Source organism: Glycine soja, chromosome 12, assembly GCF_004193775.1.
Source record: "Glycine soja cultivar W05 chromosome 12, ASM419377v2, whole genome shotgun sequence".
In the NCBI taxonomy this organism is placed as follows: domain Eukaryota; kingdom Viridiplantae; phylum Streptophyta; class Magnoliopsida; order Fabales; family Fabaceae; genus Glycine; species Glycine soja.
The window spans coordinates 30,207,355-30,227,254 of NC_041013.1; the positions used below are offsets into that span (position 1 = coordinate 30,207,355).

Here is a 19,900-nt window from a genome sequence, read left to right on the forward strand (position 1 = left end):
TGTGGAAATTCAAAACAAGCACGCCTCCCGCCATATGGCCTGCCTCCCAACTGTACACCACCCAATGTGGCGTATACTCCTAGTGTGAATGTCAATAACTCCACTCCTATACCCATTGAGAGCCAACAACCCCAAACTGATCCTGCACATGTCTCTTAAACCGTGGGGGAGACACATGAAATTCCCCACCACAATCTAGATGACTTCGAGCCTTGCCTCGGATATGCCACTGAAGGGCAAGCATTTGGTGGTATACCCATGCCAAACACTTTGGAGGGCCCTCGGTTTCGCCCACAACCACAACCCTTGCATTTTGCGGTGGGAAGAGCCCCTCCTGCTATGGCTGAAATGGGAAAGTTGGATCATCTAGAGGAAAGGCTCAGGGCCATTGAAGGAGGTGAAGATTATGCCTTTGCTAAACTAGAAGAGTTGTTCCTAGTACCTAATATCATCACCCCTCCCAAATTCAAGGTGCTGGACTTTGACAAGTACAAGGGGACTATTTGCCCCAATAACCATCTAAAGATGTATTGTCGGATGATGGGGGCATACACAAAAGATGAGGAACTGTAGATACATTTCTTCCAAGAAAGTCTTACTGGAGTAGCTGCTACTTGGTACACTAACTTGGAACCTTCCCGAGTCCATTCTTGGAAGGACCTAATGGTTGCCTTCGTTAGGCAGTATCAGTGCATTTATGATATGGCTCTGGATAGGATGCAACTACAAAACATGTGCAAAAAGGAGCATGAATCTTTCAAAGAATATGCCCAAAGGTGGAGGGATATGACAGCTTAAGTAGCACCCCCAATAATAGAGAAAGAGATTATCACAATGGTAGTAGACATATTAACAGTGTTCTACTATGAAAAATGGTGGGTTACTCACCTTCAAGCTTTGCTGATTTAGTTTTCACTTACGAAAGAATCGAAGTGGGTCTGAAAAGAGGCAAATTTAATCATCCTGCTTGGACGAATGAGAAAATTGGGGCAAATGAAGAGGGTGAGAATGAGGGAGAAACCCATGTTGTGACTGCCATTCCTATACGGCCAAGTTCCCCACCAACCCAACAATGTCATTACTCAGCCAATAACAAACCCTCTCCTTAGCCACCACCCAGTTATCCACAAAGGCCATCCCTAAATCAACCACAAAGCCTGTCTACCGCACTTCCAATGATGAACACCACCTTTAGCACAAACCAAAACACCAACCAATAAATGAATTTTGCAGCGAAAAAGCCTGTAGAATTCACCCCAATTCCGGTGTCCTATGCTGACTTGCTCCCATATCTACTTGATAATGCAATGGTAGCCATAACCCCTGCTAGGTTTCCTCAACCTCCATTTTTCTAAGGATACGACTCGAACGCAATGTGTCTTTATCATGGAGGAGCCCCGGGGCATTCCATTGAGCGTTGTATGATCCTGAAGCGTAAGGTGCAAAGTCTAATTGATGCGGGCTGGCTGAAATTTGAGGAGAATCGCGTATGAGTCCCGACATTGACAAGCGACACCACACACGGGGCAATTTTGAAAGCCGTTGTTAGATGTCTCTAATGACTTATCAGGATTTTCAAGTTTATGCCATTATTATAAACCACAGTTACAATGCTAAAATGGATGAATTTTACATGTCTCTCTCATCCTCTCACAAACACATCTTTGCTTATTCAACTTCCACTGGAATGTGAGTGTAAGCCATTGGTTTGTTTGCTCAAAGCGACCTGCGCTCCTGAGTGTTGACTTCCAAGACCGTTCAATCAAAGATTACTCGTCCTGCACGTTGGTGGGGTGCCGTAAACAACGAGTAAAGCAGAAAAGTTCATAAAAGAAAAAAAAAGGCATTTGATTGACAGTGTTTCCAAGTAAAAATATAGACATTCATGTGACCTCATTTTATCATTCCAGAAATTTTTTCTTTTTAGAGAGAAGTGAGTTATCAAGAATATGAGTCATTTGGCTTAATCCATCGATTAAAAAAAAATCCTTCAACTATTTCTCATCCTTAGAAAATTCTTTTTGCAAGAATCAAACCGCTTATTTCATTCTTCCTTGCTACAAGGTTGTGAAAACAAAGATGGATACCTCAAAACCCTACGCTGGGGCAATGAGGGGCATCGTGCATGAGCCTCAAGTAAACCTAGGGGGCAGATTAGAAGTTCCCACCCAATTGGTTCCCTGCTACGAAAGACAACAATTGGTACCTCAAAGCCCTACACTGGGGCAATGAGGGGCATCGTGCATGAGCCTCAAGTAAACCTAGGGGGCAGATTAGAAGTTCCCACCCAATTGATTCCCTGCTACGAAAGACAACGATTGGTACCTCAAAGCCCTACACTGGGGCAATGAGGGGCATCGTGCATGAGCCTCAAGTAAACCTAGGGGCAGATTAGAAGTTCCCACCCAATAGGTTCCCAGCTACAAGGTCGTGACGAAAGATAACAAATGGTACCTCAAAGCCTTACACTGGGGCAATGAAGGGCATCATGCATGAGCCTCAAGCGAATCTATGGGTAGAACAAAAGTTCTCACCCGTCGATGTTTTTGAACAAAAAAAGGGGGGGACAAACCCTGGGATTTCAATAGATTGATTAAATGGCTCCATCACCGTCACTCCAAAAAATGGTCAAGTGACTAAATCAAACAGAACATACACTCTGAGGGAGTTCCCGGAGAGATTTGCAAAAGATAGGATAAGGCTGCATGAATTATCACCTCTTTCAAAAGGACAGTCAACCTGTGTTTTCCAAAAAAAATTTAAATAAGGAAAGAATGTCATGAACATTGTACAAACTTTACATTACATTGCATTGTTTCATATGAAGTCCGCATTTACCAAATTTCACGACAAAGGTTGTATGCATCTGCATCCCTAAAAATTATGTTAACTGCTTAGATTTCCTACATCTAATGAATTTGGGATGACCAGCCCTCTCAATGAGTCAATCTCATGTTTTCTCATAAGGGTGGACCCTTGGGTACTAGAACCTGTCGCCTTTAAAGGACTACACGTCCTCACCTTTCGAGTCGAGGGCTACATGCCCTCGCCATCAGAGGGCTACACGCCCTCACCAACAGAGGACTACATGTCCTCGCCTTTAGAGGACTACACATCCTCACCTTCAGAGGACTTCACGTCCTCACCTTCATAGGGTTACACGCCCTCACCTTCAGAGGGCTGCATGTCCTCGCCTTCAGAGGACTACACGTCCTTACCTTCATAGGACTACACGTCCTCCACTTCAGAGGACCAAACATCCTCATCTTCAGAGGACTACATGTCCTCATCTTCAGAGGACTACACGTCCTCACCTTCATAGGACTACACGTCCTCCACTTCAGAGGGCCAAACATCCTCATCTTCAGAGGACTACACATCCTCACTGTCATAAGGCTACACGCCCTCACCTTCAAAGGGCTGCATGTCCGTGCCTTCAGAGGACTAGACATTCTCGCCTTCAGAGGGCTACACACCTTCACTTTCAGTGTACTACACGTCCTAGCCTTCAGAGGGCTACACGTTCTCGCTTTCAGAGGGCTCAACATTTGCACTTTAAGAGAATTTAAGGTCCTCTGCCCTTAAATGCTTAACTGAGACTTGCACTCCCGGTTAAAGGGCCAGTAGTTTCCTTTTATCAGTTCCTGGGCCACCCCCAGACATTGGAGGGCACCAACTGTGCGAGCACAACCAGAAAGGGAGGCTATCACGCAGCTGCTATACATACCGGGCCAAGATTACACCCGTGCCGCTGCAAAGAGACGAGTGTGGATCATGCACACCAACATGACCACTCTTACACAGATATAAATGACGTTGCTACTTAGCAACATTCTGCCCAGCGACCGTAATGCCGATCTCCCCCTGCGGAAGTATCAGTTGGTCTGTGCCATCCCGACATAGGTAGGTATGCATTATTTCCAACTAATTTCTAATGACATCTACTATTTGCAGGGGTTGCGCCCACAAGACACCCAGTGGACCCGGAGAAGTCCAACAGGGCCCTGGGGTTTCCAGCTCTGGTTACGGGCCTCTATCAGTCCTACAGGGTGCCCGTACTCCCCGGTAAGGTCATGCCATCGCGACATAGTTAAGTATGCATATGGTTCAAACTGATTTCTGATGTCATCTATTGTTTGCAGGGATCGCGCCCGCAGGACACCCAGTGGACCCAAAGAAGTCCAACAGGGTCTTGGGGCTTCCAGCTCTGATTACGGGCCTTTGTCAGTTCTACGGAGTGTCCGTCACCCCCAGCAAGGTCATCAGGCCTCCTACTAACCGAGCTTTCATAAAGAAGTATTGCGCCCCCAGGCAGGCAGAGGGCGAGACACCACAACAGCCTGGGGATGGCCAGCAACAGGCAACAAATGCACCGTCGCCACCTGCAAAGCCCCTCAGCTCATCCACAAAAAGGTTAGAGTATTGCCTATGACACATGGCCGACAAATAGGCGACCAAGTCCAAGGCCAAAGGTCAGCAAAGTACTAGGTCCATGACTGACAAGTCGTCATGTGTCCAGCTCAAGACGTTAAAGAAGCGCTACTAGGAGGCAACCTAGTACCTTTGAAATCTCGGCTTGTTATTTGATCACCTTTGTTTCTCAAGTCATAGTAGCACACGCCTAGTTGCTCATGATCCTGGGAATTTAAATAAAACAAGCACAAGCTTGGAAGGTAGTCATACCTCACAAAATATATATATGTATGTTTAGGTAGGAAGATACCATAGATATGCATGTATGTAAACAAAAAAATACTTCACAAAATATATATATATGTATGTTTAGGTAGTGAAAATACCTTAGATATGCATGTATGTAAACAAAAAAATACTTCACAAAATATATATATGTATGTTTAGTAGTGAAAATACCTTAGATATGCATGTATGTAAACAAAAAATATACTTCACAAAATATATATATATGTATCTTTAAGTAGGAAGATACCTTAGATATGCATGTATGTAAACAAAAAAAATACTTCACAAAATATATATATATATATATATATATATATATATGTATGTATGTATGTATGTTTAGGTAGGAAGATACCCTAGATATGCATGTATGTAAACAAAAAATACTTCACAAAATATATATATGTATGTTTAGGTAGAAAGATACCTTGGATATGCATGTATGTAACAAAAAGATACCTCACAATATATATATATATATATATATATATATATATATATATATATATATATATATATATATATATATATATATATGTATGTATGTATGTTTAGTTAGCAAGATACCTTGGATATGCATGTATATAGCAAAAATACCTCACGAAAATATACACATGTTTAGGTAGCAAAATACCTCATAAAAAAAACCACAACGACATCAAAAACAAAAAATATATCTTTCGGCTAAAAAGCCAACATGCTGTCGAAAAGAAATAACTTCCAACTTTTCTTTGAAGAAGGATTCACTGATCAAAACAAAGAGTTTTTGAAAAAAGAATGTGTATACATTTGAAGGGTAAATGCTGTGAAAATTTTTCCGAACACCCAAAATAGACTCGGATGAATGCACAAATTGATAAAAGAACATATTTTGGAAAGACTGGGTTGACTAAAATAGAGAAAATGAATTATGAGCCCTAGCATCACACGACCAAATTTTTTTTCGACACTTGAGTGTCCGCATAGGTGCATGCATGACTAGTTTTGCATAAAATTTCCAAATCATCATTGTTGCATTTGTGTCATGGAAATAATGTGGGACATCCCATTTTATCCTTGAACTGAACCAAACCCTAACATATATCATGTCCTGCCGTGCTACAAGCCTTGAGCCAAAATCCCAACTTACCATAAACCTTGACCCAGGGTGAGAATATCAATCCTTGCCCTCGGAAGAAAACACAAAAAAAGGGAAAAATCCCAATCAAGGAAAATGGGGGAAAGCAAAAAAGAAAGAGAATTCTCGATCAAAGATCGGAAGAGAAAAGAAGAAATATGCAGAAAGGTCCAACGCCTTAAATGACCTTTCATTCAATAAAAACATATCTTGCAAAAAAGGATAAAAAATAACTTAACCAAAATGCTTTGTGCACGAAAGAACTACGTAGGTCTGATTTTCTCATTACAATTGAGGAATACGTAGGAGCAAAGGGAAACGCCCTTGTCGACCACAAAAAGATAAAAACATAAAAAGGCATAAAAAAGACATAGGAACGTGAAAAAGGGAAAAAGAACATAAATTGAAGTCATATTTGCTCATTTGATTAAAGGCTGCCGTCTCTTGTGATGGACGTGTAGGGTTCTAATACCTTCCCCGTGCGTAAATACAACTCCCAAACCTTTCACATAAAGTTCGTAGACCACGTCTTTTCCGGTTTTTCTGACGTTTTCCTCAAATAAATGTTGGTGGCAACTCCGCACGTATTCCTTTCTTGGAACACGCACCCGCGAGTCACGCGTCGCCCTCCCACCGAAGGGTAGGTTGCGACAACATGCACATGTGGATCAAAAGATCTTTAAAGGTTGTAATGGGGCCAAGGACAAGGTAGGGACAAATATGGAATATGTAGCTAAATCCCAAAGGAATAGAGGAGCAATGGGGAATAAGTGGAAATTAAGCACAAGTAGTAAACCCAAACCCTCTAATTTAACAAAATCAACCAAGGCTCCCAAATAAAGTCCTCATAACAAGACCTCATTTATTCAACTTCACTTCTTTTTTTTTGAACAGTTCGAATTTGCAAAATTTGCAGCAATTGATTTTTTTTTAACAGTACGAATTTGAAGATTAAAGCAAGAACTAGGCAATATGCAGATACATCAAGCATGGCCAAAATCAAACATTAAGCATGGCCAAAAATTATATCTTCCAATGAAACATACCCCCCACACTTATTCCCAAAACAATTCCAAAGCTCCAAAATTCCTTAAGGGTAAGGTGATATCATGGTTTTTCACTTAAAGCTTGTAATGAGCTTCAAAACAAAGAAAGGGGAACATAGGCTCAAAGGGGCTATCAAAGGAATTAATTCAAGGTAAGTCCATTTGGCTAGAAGTTTATAAGAACAAAATTGCCTAAATCATTTCCAAATATGCATGTGAACTAGGAAGGCATCAACAAGAATCAAGCCAAGGCTATTGTGCAAGCAATCAATGGGGCAAAACAAACCAAAAGATTATGATGATGGATGGCTCAAATTCTCACAAAGGTAAACTTATCACTTTCAAATTGAGCTTTCAAAACTATCATGACATATAGAGGAAAAACAAGGGTTTCAAATCACAAAATGTCAAGAGACTTTTATTTTCAGAACAATTACCCATTTCTTGAGCATATCCTATAATTCAAAAAAAATATGCAAAGTTGTACATGCAAACAGAATTGACCAAAAATATTAAACTAGAAACCCAACAAAACTAACAAATTTAACACAAACAAAACTAACAAAACTAGCAAAACCAAAACCAAAGAACACTCCCTCCCCATACTTAAACAACACATTGTCCTCAATGTAGCACAATTAAAAGATTAAAAGCAATTAAACCATCAATTAGAATCGGACAAATGTAATAAAAGTAAAGAAGGAGATAGGAAAAGAAAAACTCCCTAAGTCATGGTGGAGGAAGAGTAGTGTGGAGTAAGGAAGTCTCTTCCACCACTACGTCCACTAAAGAAGGGTTTGTGAGGAATGGCTTAAGTCGGTGTCCATTGACCTTGAAGCTCTTGTTTGTGGAGTCACTTTTGATCTCAACTGTACCATAAGGAAAAACATTAGTAACAACAAAAGGATCAATCCACTTAGACCTCAACTTACCACTCATGAGTCCAAGCTTAGAATTATACAATAACACTTTTTGGCCAACCATGAAGTCCTTCTTAATTATCATGCTATGATGGAACTTCTTGGTCTTTTCTTTGTAGAACTTGGCATTCTCATACGCTTCTAGGCGGATCTCATCTAACTCACTCAGTTGCAACTTTCTTTCCTCACCAGCTTGATCCATAAAGAAGTTACAGGTCTTCACTGCCTAGTATGCTCTGTGCTCAATCTCCACTGGAAGATGACATGCCTTTCCAAAGACAACCCGATAAGGAGACATTCCTATGGGTGCTTTGTAGGCAGTCCGATGTACCCAAAGAGCATCATCTAGCCTGGTACTCCAATCTTTCCGCTTAGCTACACAATCTTCTCTAAAATTCTTTTGATCTGCCTGTTAGAAATTTCTACCTGTCCATTGGTTTGGGGGTGGTATGGTGTGGATACCCTGTGTACAACTCCGTACTTTTTAAGCAAGGCATGCATTGATTTGTTGCAAAAATGGGTTCCTTGATCACTAACGATTGCTCTAGGTACTCCAAACCTGTAAAACAGATTAGATATGACAAAATCTACAACAGCCTTAGCATCATTAGTTCTAGTGGGCTTGGCTTCCACCCATTTTGAAACATAATCAACTGCAAGGAGAATGTAAACATAACCAAAAGATACAGGAAAAGGGCCCATGAAATCTATACCCCAAACATCAAACACCTCACAAAATAGCATAGGTTGCTGAAGCATTTGTTGTCGCCATGTAAGTGCACTTCCTGCTCTCTGACACTGCTCACAAGTGCTACAAATCTTCCACGCATCTTTAAAGATGGTGGGCCAATAAAAGCCACAGTCAAGCACTTTGTGAGCTGTCCTTTGAACACCTAGATGACCTCCCGATGTGGAAGAATGACAGAACTGCAGGACTGAGTTAGTCTCATGATCTGGAATGCATCATCTAATGACCTGATCACTGCACAGTTTCCACAAGTAGGGGTCATCCCAAATAAAATGCTTAGCATCACTTTTAATTTTATCTTTTTGAGCCTTAGATGCTAAGGGAGGAAAAACAGACGCAACTAAATAATTGACAATGCTAGCAAACCAGGGAGTAGAAAGAGAATCAGAAATACTATACAATATATATAAACGATCATCTGGGAAATCATCCCGAATGGGTGAGTCCTCATCAGACACATGTTCGATCTGACTCAAATGATCAGCAACCAAATTTTATGCTCCGTTCCTATCACGGATCTCTATGTCAAATTCTTGGAGCCAGAGCATCCATCGGATCAACCTAGGCTTTGAATCAGCCTTCTTCAACAAGTACTTTAAAGCTGCATGGTCAGTATAAACAATAATGCGGGTACCAAGCAAATAAGAACGAAATTTTTCAAGAGCAGAAACTATGGCTAGTAGCTCTTTCTCAGTAGTAGTATAATTCGCTTGGGCAGCATCTAAAGTCCTAGAAGCATAATATATCACCCTAGGCAATTTATCAATTTTCTGAGCAAGGACAACCCCCAATGCATAATTGGATGCATCACACATAAGCTCAAAAGGGACTGTCCAGTCGGGTGCCTGGATGATGGGGGTCGTAGTCAGTGCTCTTTTGAGGCAATCAAAAGCCTCTTTGCATTTATCATTAAAGTCAAACTCCACCTCCTTTTGCAACAAGTTGGATAGTGGTAGGGCTACTTTGCTAAAATCTCTTATAAAGCGCATGTAGAATCCTGCATGACCAAGAAAAGATCGCACCTCTTGCACGCAAGAGGGGTAAGGCAATTGTGAAATAACAGAAATTTTTGCTGGATCTACTTCAATGCCCTTATTGGAAATAATGTGGCCTAAAACTATACCTTGCTCAACCATAAAATGACATTTTTCAAAATTTATAACAAGGTTAGTTTCAGTGCATCTATTCAAAAACATTTTCCAAACTATCCAAACAAACATCAAAAGAGGATCCATATAAAGTGAAATCATCCATAAACACCTCTATGCAATTTTCTAAAAAATCACTAAAAATACTAATCATGCACCGCTGGAAGGTACCAGGGGCATTGCACAGGCCGAAAGGCATCCTCCTATAGGCAAAAGTACTGAAGGGGCAGGTGAATGTTGTTTTTTCCTGATCCTCAGGAGTAATAGTGATTTGCATATAACCAAAAAAACCATCAAGGAAACAGTAGTGAGATTTACCTGCCAGGCGTTCAAGCATCTGGTCAATGAATGGCAGGGGAAAATGGTCCTTTTTGGTAACCTGGTTCAGCCTCCTATAGTCGATGCAGACTCTCCAACTATTCTGCACCCGAGTAGGAATCAACTCCTCCTTCTCATTTTTGATCACGGTGAGGCCAGTTTTCTTCGAGACTACCTGGACGGGACTCACCCATTGGCTGTCGGAGATAGGATAAATGATGTTAGCTTGCAAAAGCATGGTTACCTCCTTCTTCACTACATCAAGAATCACTAGGTTGAGTCTTCTTTGTGGCTGTCTTACTGGTTTAGCCCCATCCTCTAAATTTATTCGATGCATACATGTGGATGGGCTAATACAAGGAATGTCCACCAGGGTCCAGCCTATAGCCTTCTTATGCTTCTTGAGAACTATTAATAGCCTCTCCTCTTGGTCATCAGCAAGGAAGGCAGATATAATTACTGGAAAACTTTTGCTATCATCCAAGTAAGCATATTTTAAATTTGATGGTAGAGGCTTCAATTTTGGTGTGGTCGGCTGGATAGTGGTAGAAAGAGATGGCTTCTCAGCCTGTACCTCATAAAGAAAGTCAGAAGTATATGTACTTCTTGAAACATGGTTAGTTCTATCTGACTTTATAAAATCAATCTCAAGAGGTAAAACATCACTAGACATGTAATCAATATCAATTTCAGATTCACTCTTAGCATCCAATTTAGTCATATGATCAAGTACAAGTTCAGATTCAATGCATGCAGATTAGAATGAAGATCAGTCATGTATTCATCAACAATATGGTCAATTATTTCAACACAAAATATAGAAAGATCTTCAGATGGGTGTTTCATAGCATCAAGAATGTTAAAATGAACAGTTATATCACCAAACTCCATAGATAGTGTGCCTGCATATACATCTATCTTAGTTCTAGCAGTTTTCATAAAAGGTCTGCCTAGAATGATGAGAACTGATCCTTTTGAAAATCCCACGTCCATATTCAAAATATAAAAATCAACAGGGAAAATCAGTTCACCAACTCTAACTAAGACATCCTCTATGAAACCTGCAGGATAGGCAACACTTCTATTAGCTAAATGAATTACCACATCAATTGAATCAGTTCACCAACTCTAACTAAGACATCCTCTATGAAACCAGAAGGATAGGCAACACTTCTATTAGCTAAATGAATTACCACATCGGTTGATTGCAAGGGACCAAGAGATAGAGAATTAAAAAAAGACAGAGGCATCACACTAACAGAAGCTCCTAAATCTAGCATGGCATTGTCAAACTTATTGTTCCCTATAATACAAGGTATGCTAAATGTACCTGGATCTTTACATTTTTCAGGGATTTGGGGAACAGATTTACCAATCAATGCGGAGACATTTCTGCCCATACTAATTCTTTCACTTCCTTTAAGCTTCCGCTTATTAGTGCACAGCTCCTTCAAGAATTTAGCATATCTTGGAATTTGCTTTATTGCATCCAGGAGGTATGTTTACTTCTACTTTTCTAAATGTTTCCAAGATCTCCTTCTCTGTCTCTTCCATTTTTTTGTTGGAAATTGCTCTTGGAGGGAATGGAAGAGGGATATGTTGCTTCTCTTTAGAGTCACCTGCATATAAATTGTTAGGTAACTTACTCTTTACATTTTCGTTTTTGGCATCATCTTTTTCTGGAGTAGAGTGAGGTTCGGCAGGTTCATTTGTTGGTTGAGGTTCTTGACACTACTTTCCCGATCTCAATGTAATGGCACTCACATTTTCGGGATTCTGGACAGATTGAGAAGGTAATCTATTAGAATTCTGGGACTGTTGTTGATTTAACTGTGTAGCCAATTGTCCCATCTGATTAGTTAAGCTTTGAATGGAGGCTCTGGTCTCTTGTTGAAACTGCATGTTTTGCATAGTCATTTGCCTCACAAGTTCTTCAAGGGAAGGTTGCGAAGGAGCCTCAACTGTTTGCTGTTTCTGGGGCTGTTGCTGTTGTTGTTGCTGGATTGGTGGAGGAATGTATGGTCTGCTTGGGGCAATAGCATTTTGAAAATAAGATTGTTGTTGCTGCTGTTTGGGATGATTCCTCCACCCGAGATTGTACCTGTTGTTGGAGAGGTCATAATTGTTCTATTGTGGCTGATTTTGCTGCTGAGGTTGAGGAGGTCTATTGTAGATGTTTGCAGCATAAGCTTCAAGCTGTTCAATTGCTTCAGATTGTTGCACAGAAGGGCAAAGGTCTGTGTGGTGGTCTGCAGAGGAGCATAAACCACAAAGTCTGGCGACAGGTGCAGATTTTTTATTCATGGCCAGTTGGGTTACCAGGTTAACCAAGGCATCTAGTTTACCTTCAAGCTTCTTAGTCTCGGCTGATGAAGATGAATTCGTGGCTACTTCATGCACTCCTTTAATGACAATAGCATCACTTCTGGCACTAAATTGCTGGGAGTTTGAAGCCATCTTCTTAATTAAATTTTTGGCTTCAGTAGGGGTCATGTCTCCAAGGGCTCCACCACTAGCAGCATCTATCATACTTCTCTCCATGTTATTGAGTCCTTCATAAAAATATTGGAGAAGAAGCTGCTCAGCAATCTGGTGGTGAGGGCAACTGGCACATAGTTTCTTGAATCTCTCCCAGTATTCATATAAGCTCTCTCCACTGAGTTGCCTAATTCCTGAAATATCTTTTCTGATGGCTGTGGTCAGCAGGGAAATTTTTTTCTAAGAATACTCTCTTGTGATCATCCCAACTCGTGATGGACCTTGGAGCAAGGTAATATAGCCAATCCTTTGCCACTCCCTCTAAAGAATGAGGAAAAGCCTTCAGAAATATGTGATCCTCCTGGACATCTAGGGGTTTCATGGTGGAGCAGACAATATGGAATTCTTTCAGATGTTTGTGCGGGTCTTCACCTACAAGGCCATGAAACTTTGGAAGCAAATGGATCAGCCTAGTTTTAAGAACATACGGGACATCCTCATCAGGGTATTGGATGCACAAGCTTTTTTAGGTGAAATCAGGTGCAGTCATTTCCCTTAGAGTCCTCTCACTGGGTGGAGGTTGTGCCATGTTCTCAGAATGTCCAAAATCAGATTGTTCAAAAAAAGAATGCTCAAAATCACCAATAACAAAATGCTCAGGATGCTCAAAAGCTACTAAATGATGTCTAACTAATCTATGAAATGTCCTATCTATTTCAGGATCAAAGGGTTGTAAGTCTGATGGATTGCCTCTAGTCATACACTATATTCAGCATGCACAACTAGTTGCCTTCTTATGCAAGTAACAGTATAGGTTTGAACTACAGCTACCCTCAAATGATATCCAAATGACTTGAAATTTTGTGAGCAACCTTATAAAATGATGACAAGATAGCACAAAAAATTTCAAACATAAATTCAAAGTCTAACTATAGAAACTAAAAATGACAAGTTAAGAAAAATAAGAGAATAATACTTGGAAAATAAAAAAAACTTTTGACAGAATCGCAATTTTTGGAAGAAGGAGACATCAGCCGGCATAAGGCCAGCTGCCACAGCATGGGGAATTTTTTTCTACCCCAAATCCATATATAATAATTGTGATTCTGATAACCGGAGCAAAAGTTATGACCGTTTGAAGTTTTGACAAAAATCAAATTTGCTACTTTTTTGAAACTTTCAAATCTGACCCAACTAAGGGCTCCAACTATTTTTCCTGCAAAATATGGATCAAAAGAAGTGACCAAAAAAATTCAGCCAAAAATAACAACTATAGCTACCAAAACAAAAAATCCCAATTAATTCAGCAAGGGTGGTCTCTAAAATCCGTCGCTAAGGGATTTCCACTACTACCCTGTAGCAGTTCAACCAAAACTATAGCTTTCACAAGCAAGTCTCTTATCCAAGGTTGCGAGAATTTGTCCTTTATCATTTCAACCACTTAATCCAACCCTAAATTAAATTACTAAGCAAAATTTAACATAAGGCATTCATTATGTGATTAAGCAACACATACACCAATTACTCATAAACGATCATTAAGCATGAATGTGAATTAAGCACAGAGACAATTAATCAAGCACTAAGCATGCATGAATTAATAGCAACAAAATCAGAGTAATTAGTGAAGAGGAAAAAATGAACAGAATTTAATAGTAATAATAGAACCTCAAAGAGAACTGTGCTTGATCCTCAAGAGAAAACAACCCTGGGGACTTAGCCTTCCATTAATTAATAGAGAACGAAATTATAGATTGAAGAATGAAATTTTATTGCTAAAATGAAAAGTCAGAACTGGAATTGCAAAAATGAAAAAAAGGAGAAAGAGAAGAGAGAGGGCCTAAACTAGAGCCTTGGTACTATTATATAGTTTTTCAGCCCCAAAGCTTACAAATCTGTTTTAAATCCAAGCCCATAAATAAAATAAAATAAAATCTAGATAAGATAAGATAAGATCTAGATGAAATAATATCTAGATGAGATCAAATCTAAATAATATCTAGATAAGATAAGATAAGATAAGATAAGATAAGATAAGATCTAATTTTGTAGAATAAAATAATCTGCCCTCTTCAAGTCCAAGCCCAATTCTGGATTCAAGCCCAATGCTTCATTAATTCCTGAAATTAGATTAAAAACATCAAATTAGCTTAATGGGCCCAAATAATAAAACTGTCTAATTAATTTGACAATTAAGACTAATCAGTACTTAAAATGGTGCAAAAAGGGTTAAGAAATAGGAGAAAATAATGGCACATCAGAGAGAAAATGGGTATTTTAAAAATCAAGATATTATATTTTCAAAGCTTTAAAATTAAGCATAAATTCAAAAAGAAAGAGGGAGAAAGAGATGAGTGAACAATAGAACAAAACTTGCATGCATTCTCTTGATTTCAGGATTGTCATCATCAAAAAGGAGGAGATTGTGGAAGTAAAGCTTTCCAAGTTTATTTTGATGATGCCAAAGACTCAAGTCAAGAATCAAGAGTCAAACAAGTTTCAAGAATCAAAGAGTCGTTCAATCAAGAATCATGATTCAAGTGAAGATTCAAGAGAAGACTCAAGATATGCAAGAACTTCAAGAAAAGCATCAAGATAAGTATAAAAATATTTTTTTCAAAAGAAAAGATTGAATAACACAATTTGTCCAAAAGAATTTTTCAAAGAAAAATCTTTTACCAGAGTTTTTACTCTCTAGTAATTGATTACCAGAAGGCAGTAATCGATTACTAGAAGCCCAAGCAGTCTCATAGCTGTTTTACAAAGTAATAATCGATTACCATGGGCATGTAATCGATTACCAATGTTTTTAAACGTTAGATTTCAAATTTCAAGAGTCACAACTTGTGATAAAATAGTTTCAAACTTGTGTAATTGATTACACAATACTAGTAATCAATTACCAGTGTTTCTAAACGATTTAGTTTTCAAATTTAAACATGAAGAGTCACATCTGTTGATGTGTAATCGATTATACTACAATGGTAATCGATTACCAGTGACTTATTTTGAGAATTAAATTTCCAAAAGTCATAATTCTTAAAGTGACTAGTTTCTGAAGATTTTTTAAAGAGTCACAACTTTTAAAGAGACTAGTTTTCAAAAAGAGTCGCAACTTTTAAAGTGACTAGTTTTCAAGAGAGTCACAACTTTTAAAGTGATTAGTTTTGAAGAAATTGCAAAGAGTCAGAAACTTTAACTTGAGTCATCAAATGACTATAAATATGTGACTATGGCACGAATTTTAAAAACTGACATTCTGATTCATTCTCAACTTTCTTCTAAGGGTTTTTATTCAATACTTTCTTTATTCAAGAAAAGTTCATTGGCCAAAAACTTGTCCCATTCTTCTTCTTCATTCCTTCTCCTTTTTGCCAAAAGAATTCAAAGAACTAACCGTATGAGAATTCTTTTGATTATTTTCTTCTCCTTCTTGCCAAAAGAATTCAAAGAACCAACCGTCTGAGAATTCTTTTGATTCCCCAAACAAAGAATTCAAAGAACTAACCGTCTGAGAATTCTTTGCCCAAATACTAAATTCAAAGAACTAACTGATGTAAGCTCCATTGGAGCTTGTAGGCCTAGGATCTTCTTCATCAATGGATTCCTTTGCTTCTTGGAAGATGAATGGTAGCGAAATGGAGAAGGAAGAGAGAGAGGAGACGCCACTTCAAGGAGAAGATGAGTCTAGAAGAAGCTCACCACCATAGGAGGCCATGGACAAGAGCTTGGAGGAAGAAGGAGATGAATGAAGGGAGAGGGAAAGAAGAGCACGAAATTTTGTGCTCTAAAAGAGATCTGAAATCTGAAGTTAATATTCAAATGATCAAAGTTTAAAAAAATGCACACACATGAGCTCTATTTATAGCCTAAGTGTCACACAAAATTGGAGAGAAATTTGAATTTCAATTCAAATTTCACTTGAACTTGAAATTGAATTTGTGGAGCCAAAATTTCACTAATTATGATTAGTGAATTTTAGTTATGGTTCAGCCCACTAATCCAAGATCAATTCCAAGATTCTCCACTAAGTGTGCTTAGGTGTCATGAGGCATGTAAAGCATGAAGGACATGCACAAAGTGTGACTATATGATGTGGCAATGGGGTGTAGTAAGCAAATGCTCGCCTCCCCCTCTAAAATTTAATTGGATTAGGCTTCTACCAATTAAATTAAATTTATTTCCAACCACACACATCAAATATTCACTTAGTGCATGTGAAATTACAAAAACTACCCCTAATACAAAAACTAGTCTAGGTGTCCTAAAATACAAGGGCTAGAAAATCCTATATTTCTAGGGTACCCTAACTATATTATGGAGACCTAAATACAAGACCTAAAATAAATGAAACCTTAATCTAATATGTACAAAGATAAGTGGGCTCATACTTAGCGCATGGGCCTGAAATCTACCCTAAGGCTCATGAGAACCCTAGGGCCTTCTCTTGCATCTTTGGCCCAATCTTCTTAGAGTCTTCTATCCAATGCCCTTGGGGGGTAGGATTGCATCATTCCCTCCCCCTTGAAAAGGATTTGACCTCAAATTCAGAGGTTCTTGAAACTGATTAATTCTTTCCTCAACACCTATAAAAAGAATAAAAACATATGTATTAGTGATGTTGGGTATGTTAAAGTACGGTAAGGACTGAAAACCCCTTTCCTGGCCAGCTTCCCATGATAGAACACAGTTCCTCACCAACTCAATGAGTGGTGCTACAAGTATAGAAAAATATGGGAGAAACCTTTTGTAAAAGTTTGTTAAGTCATTGAAGCCCCAAATTTCCCTTATACTTGGTGGAGTAGGCCACTCAAGAATGACCTTTATTCTCTTAGGGTCTATGAGAAGCCCTTGATCACTATTTAAAAATTTAAGGAAAGTAATGGAATAAAACATACCTTTTTTCTTTATTTTCATGTTGATTATTCCTACAAAAAATTATGACAAACCAAAGGTGTCCCACATGAGCACCTAGGTTTGCATTGAAACAAAAAATAAGAACAAACCTACCTAATGAGTCCCTATGTACACAAATCATGAAGATGTTGGGTGCATGAGTGATTTTACAAAAGAGTGTTGCATCACTCAACTCATTCATCATACCACCTATCATAGGGATTTGGTGCCTAATAATACCTATTTTAGGCGCCAACAAAGCACAAGGATTTAAGCTCTTGCGAACCAAACCCTCATCCAACAACACCTTTACTTGAGGAATAACCTCAAGCTCAAGAGGTATGGCGGTGCTAAGGGATGTTTCCCATGATAGGAGAAGGTAGAAAGATTGTTTAATAAGGAGAGCTCTTTTAATATCACCTTTTGTTGCAAAATAATTTTCCTTCTTAACAATCTTCTTGGAGGAATCCTTTTCCTCCTTTTCCTTCCCCTTGGCCTTTGAAGACAAGGCCTTACTATCCTTCTTTTTTTTTTTTTTTGTTTTTCTTCCTCACTCCTCTTATCTTTCATAGTTAGTTGATCTTTGGCCACCTGTGAAGGTGTTTGAGGATGCAACACAAATTTAGTGCCAAGATGGGTGAGGGTAATTTCATTAGTTAGGCCATTGTAAATGATCTTCCTATCAAATTGCCATGGCCTTCCTAAAAGAATATGCCCTGCCTCCATGGGAACTATATCACAATTAACTTCATCCTTATATGACACAATGGAGAAAGGTACCTTCACTTGTTGGCTAACTATCATTTCCCCTTGCTCATTGAGCAATTGAAGTTTATAAGGTTTTGGGTGGGTAATGATAGTGAGGTTCAACTTGGAAACTAATCTTGTGCTACAACAATTGCAATAAGATCCACTATCCACAATGAGAGAACAAGTTTTATCTAAAATTTTGCATCTTGTATGAAAGATGTTCTCTCTTTAGGATTGAGATAGATCAAAAGATTGACCTCCAAGGAGCCTTCTAACCATTAAGAGGTCACCTTCTTCATGGGGGTAGACTTCCTCACTAGACTCTTCACCCCTTACTTCATCTTCACTTCCATTAGAGGAAGGGCAAGAAGAAGTCTCCTCTTGACTACTATAAATGTCTTGACTCCTCATGATCATGGTTTTCTTTGTGGGGCATTGAGAAGCAATGTGACCTCTCCCAAGACATTTGAAGCATTTAATGTTGCTAGTCCGTTCTTGGGAACTAGTCTTAGGGGTGTATTTCTCTATGGTTTTACCCTTATCGTCCTTTGGTTTTGAAGGTGCAGCCCCCAAAATTCCATGGGCTTGGTCCTTCCTTGGATAAGAGTGAGAGGTATAAGATTTTGAAGAAGGCTTTCTTTTAAGTTGTTACTCCACTCTTATACAAAGTTGGACTAGCTCATCTAGGTCCCTATATGGAAGGAGTTCAACCTTGTCCCTCACTTCCATATTAAGCCCACTATGGAACCTAGCTATGCTTGTTCTTTCCTCCTCCCTAAGTCCATTTGTTGTCTATATTCTTCAACACACATACTCCCTTGTCTAAGCCTTTGGAGCTTGTCCATAAGCTCCCTTTCATAGTAGGAGGGAATGTGTCTCTTCCTAAGGGCACTCTTAAGATCATTCCGATACTCTACTGGAGGATCCCCATGAATCCTTCTTTCCCTAACAAGGGAAGTCCACCAATAGAGGGCATACCCTTGAAAGCTAAGGGTAGCCAATGGAACTTTTCTCTCTTCGCTAATATGATGGGAAGCAAAGAGTTGTTCAACCTTCATTTCCCAATATAAGTAAGCCTCAACATTATCTTTTCCATGGAAATATGGGAGGCTAATGTTAACCTCTTGAGGCCTTCTATCCTTTTCTCTTCTCTGGGAGTGATGTTTAGTATGTGAACTATGACGCCCTCTATAATAGTCGCTAAGTTCTTCACTTAAACTCTTGCAAGAGTCATGACTACTATAGGAGGCATGTTTTTCTCTTTTCATTTCTTTCATTATTTTTCTTCTTTCTTCCTCTCTTATTGTCTCTCTTTCATCTTGACTTATTTCTTCCACTCTTTTTTTACCTTTTTCTTTTCTCTCTTGTTTTTCTTTCCACAACTTAAGGGATCTCAACTCATCTAATATCTTATACAAGGGGTCCTTAGGAGTAGAACCCTCACCATCAACACTAGATGAAGAATGAAGACTCATGTTGGTTCCTAAGTTATGGTTCTTTCTTATTGGGGGTTTGAAAAAAAGGTAAAAGAAACTATGGTTGAAACTAGCCAAAATAAACACTAAAAGAGGTGTGAAAGATAAGGTAAAAACTAATTGGTAAAAGGAAACCTATCTAGGCGGTTTGACAATGGAGGGTAAAGGAAATAAGCTATGAAAGTAAGCAAGAAATTAAAGTGCAAGAAATGCAAACTAGGCGGATCCTAAGAGTGTTTGGATGACCTCATTTAAGGTTCCCAACAAAACACTCACTATCCTAAGGGAAAATTGCCTAAAATT

General features: G+C 39.0%; 1 non-coding gene across 1 annotated transcript; it reads left to right on the forward strand.

Annotated features, from left to right (window-relative positions):
* Positions 1-12,585: 12,585 nt before the first annotated feature.
* Positions 12,586-12,692, forward strand: LOC114380648. The gene has a single exon (XR_003659822.1). It is a non-coding gene; the product is annotated as a small nucleolar RNA R71 (small nucleolar RNA).
* Positions 12,693-19,900: the final 7,208 nt, after the last annotated feature.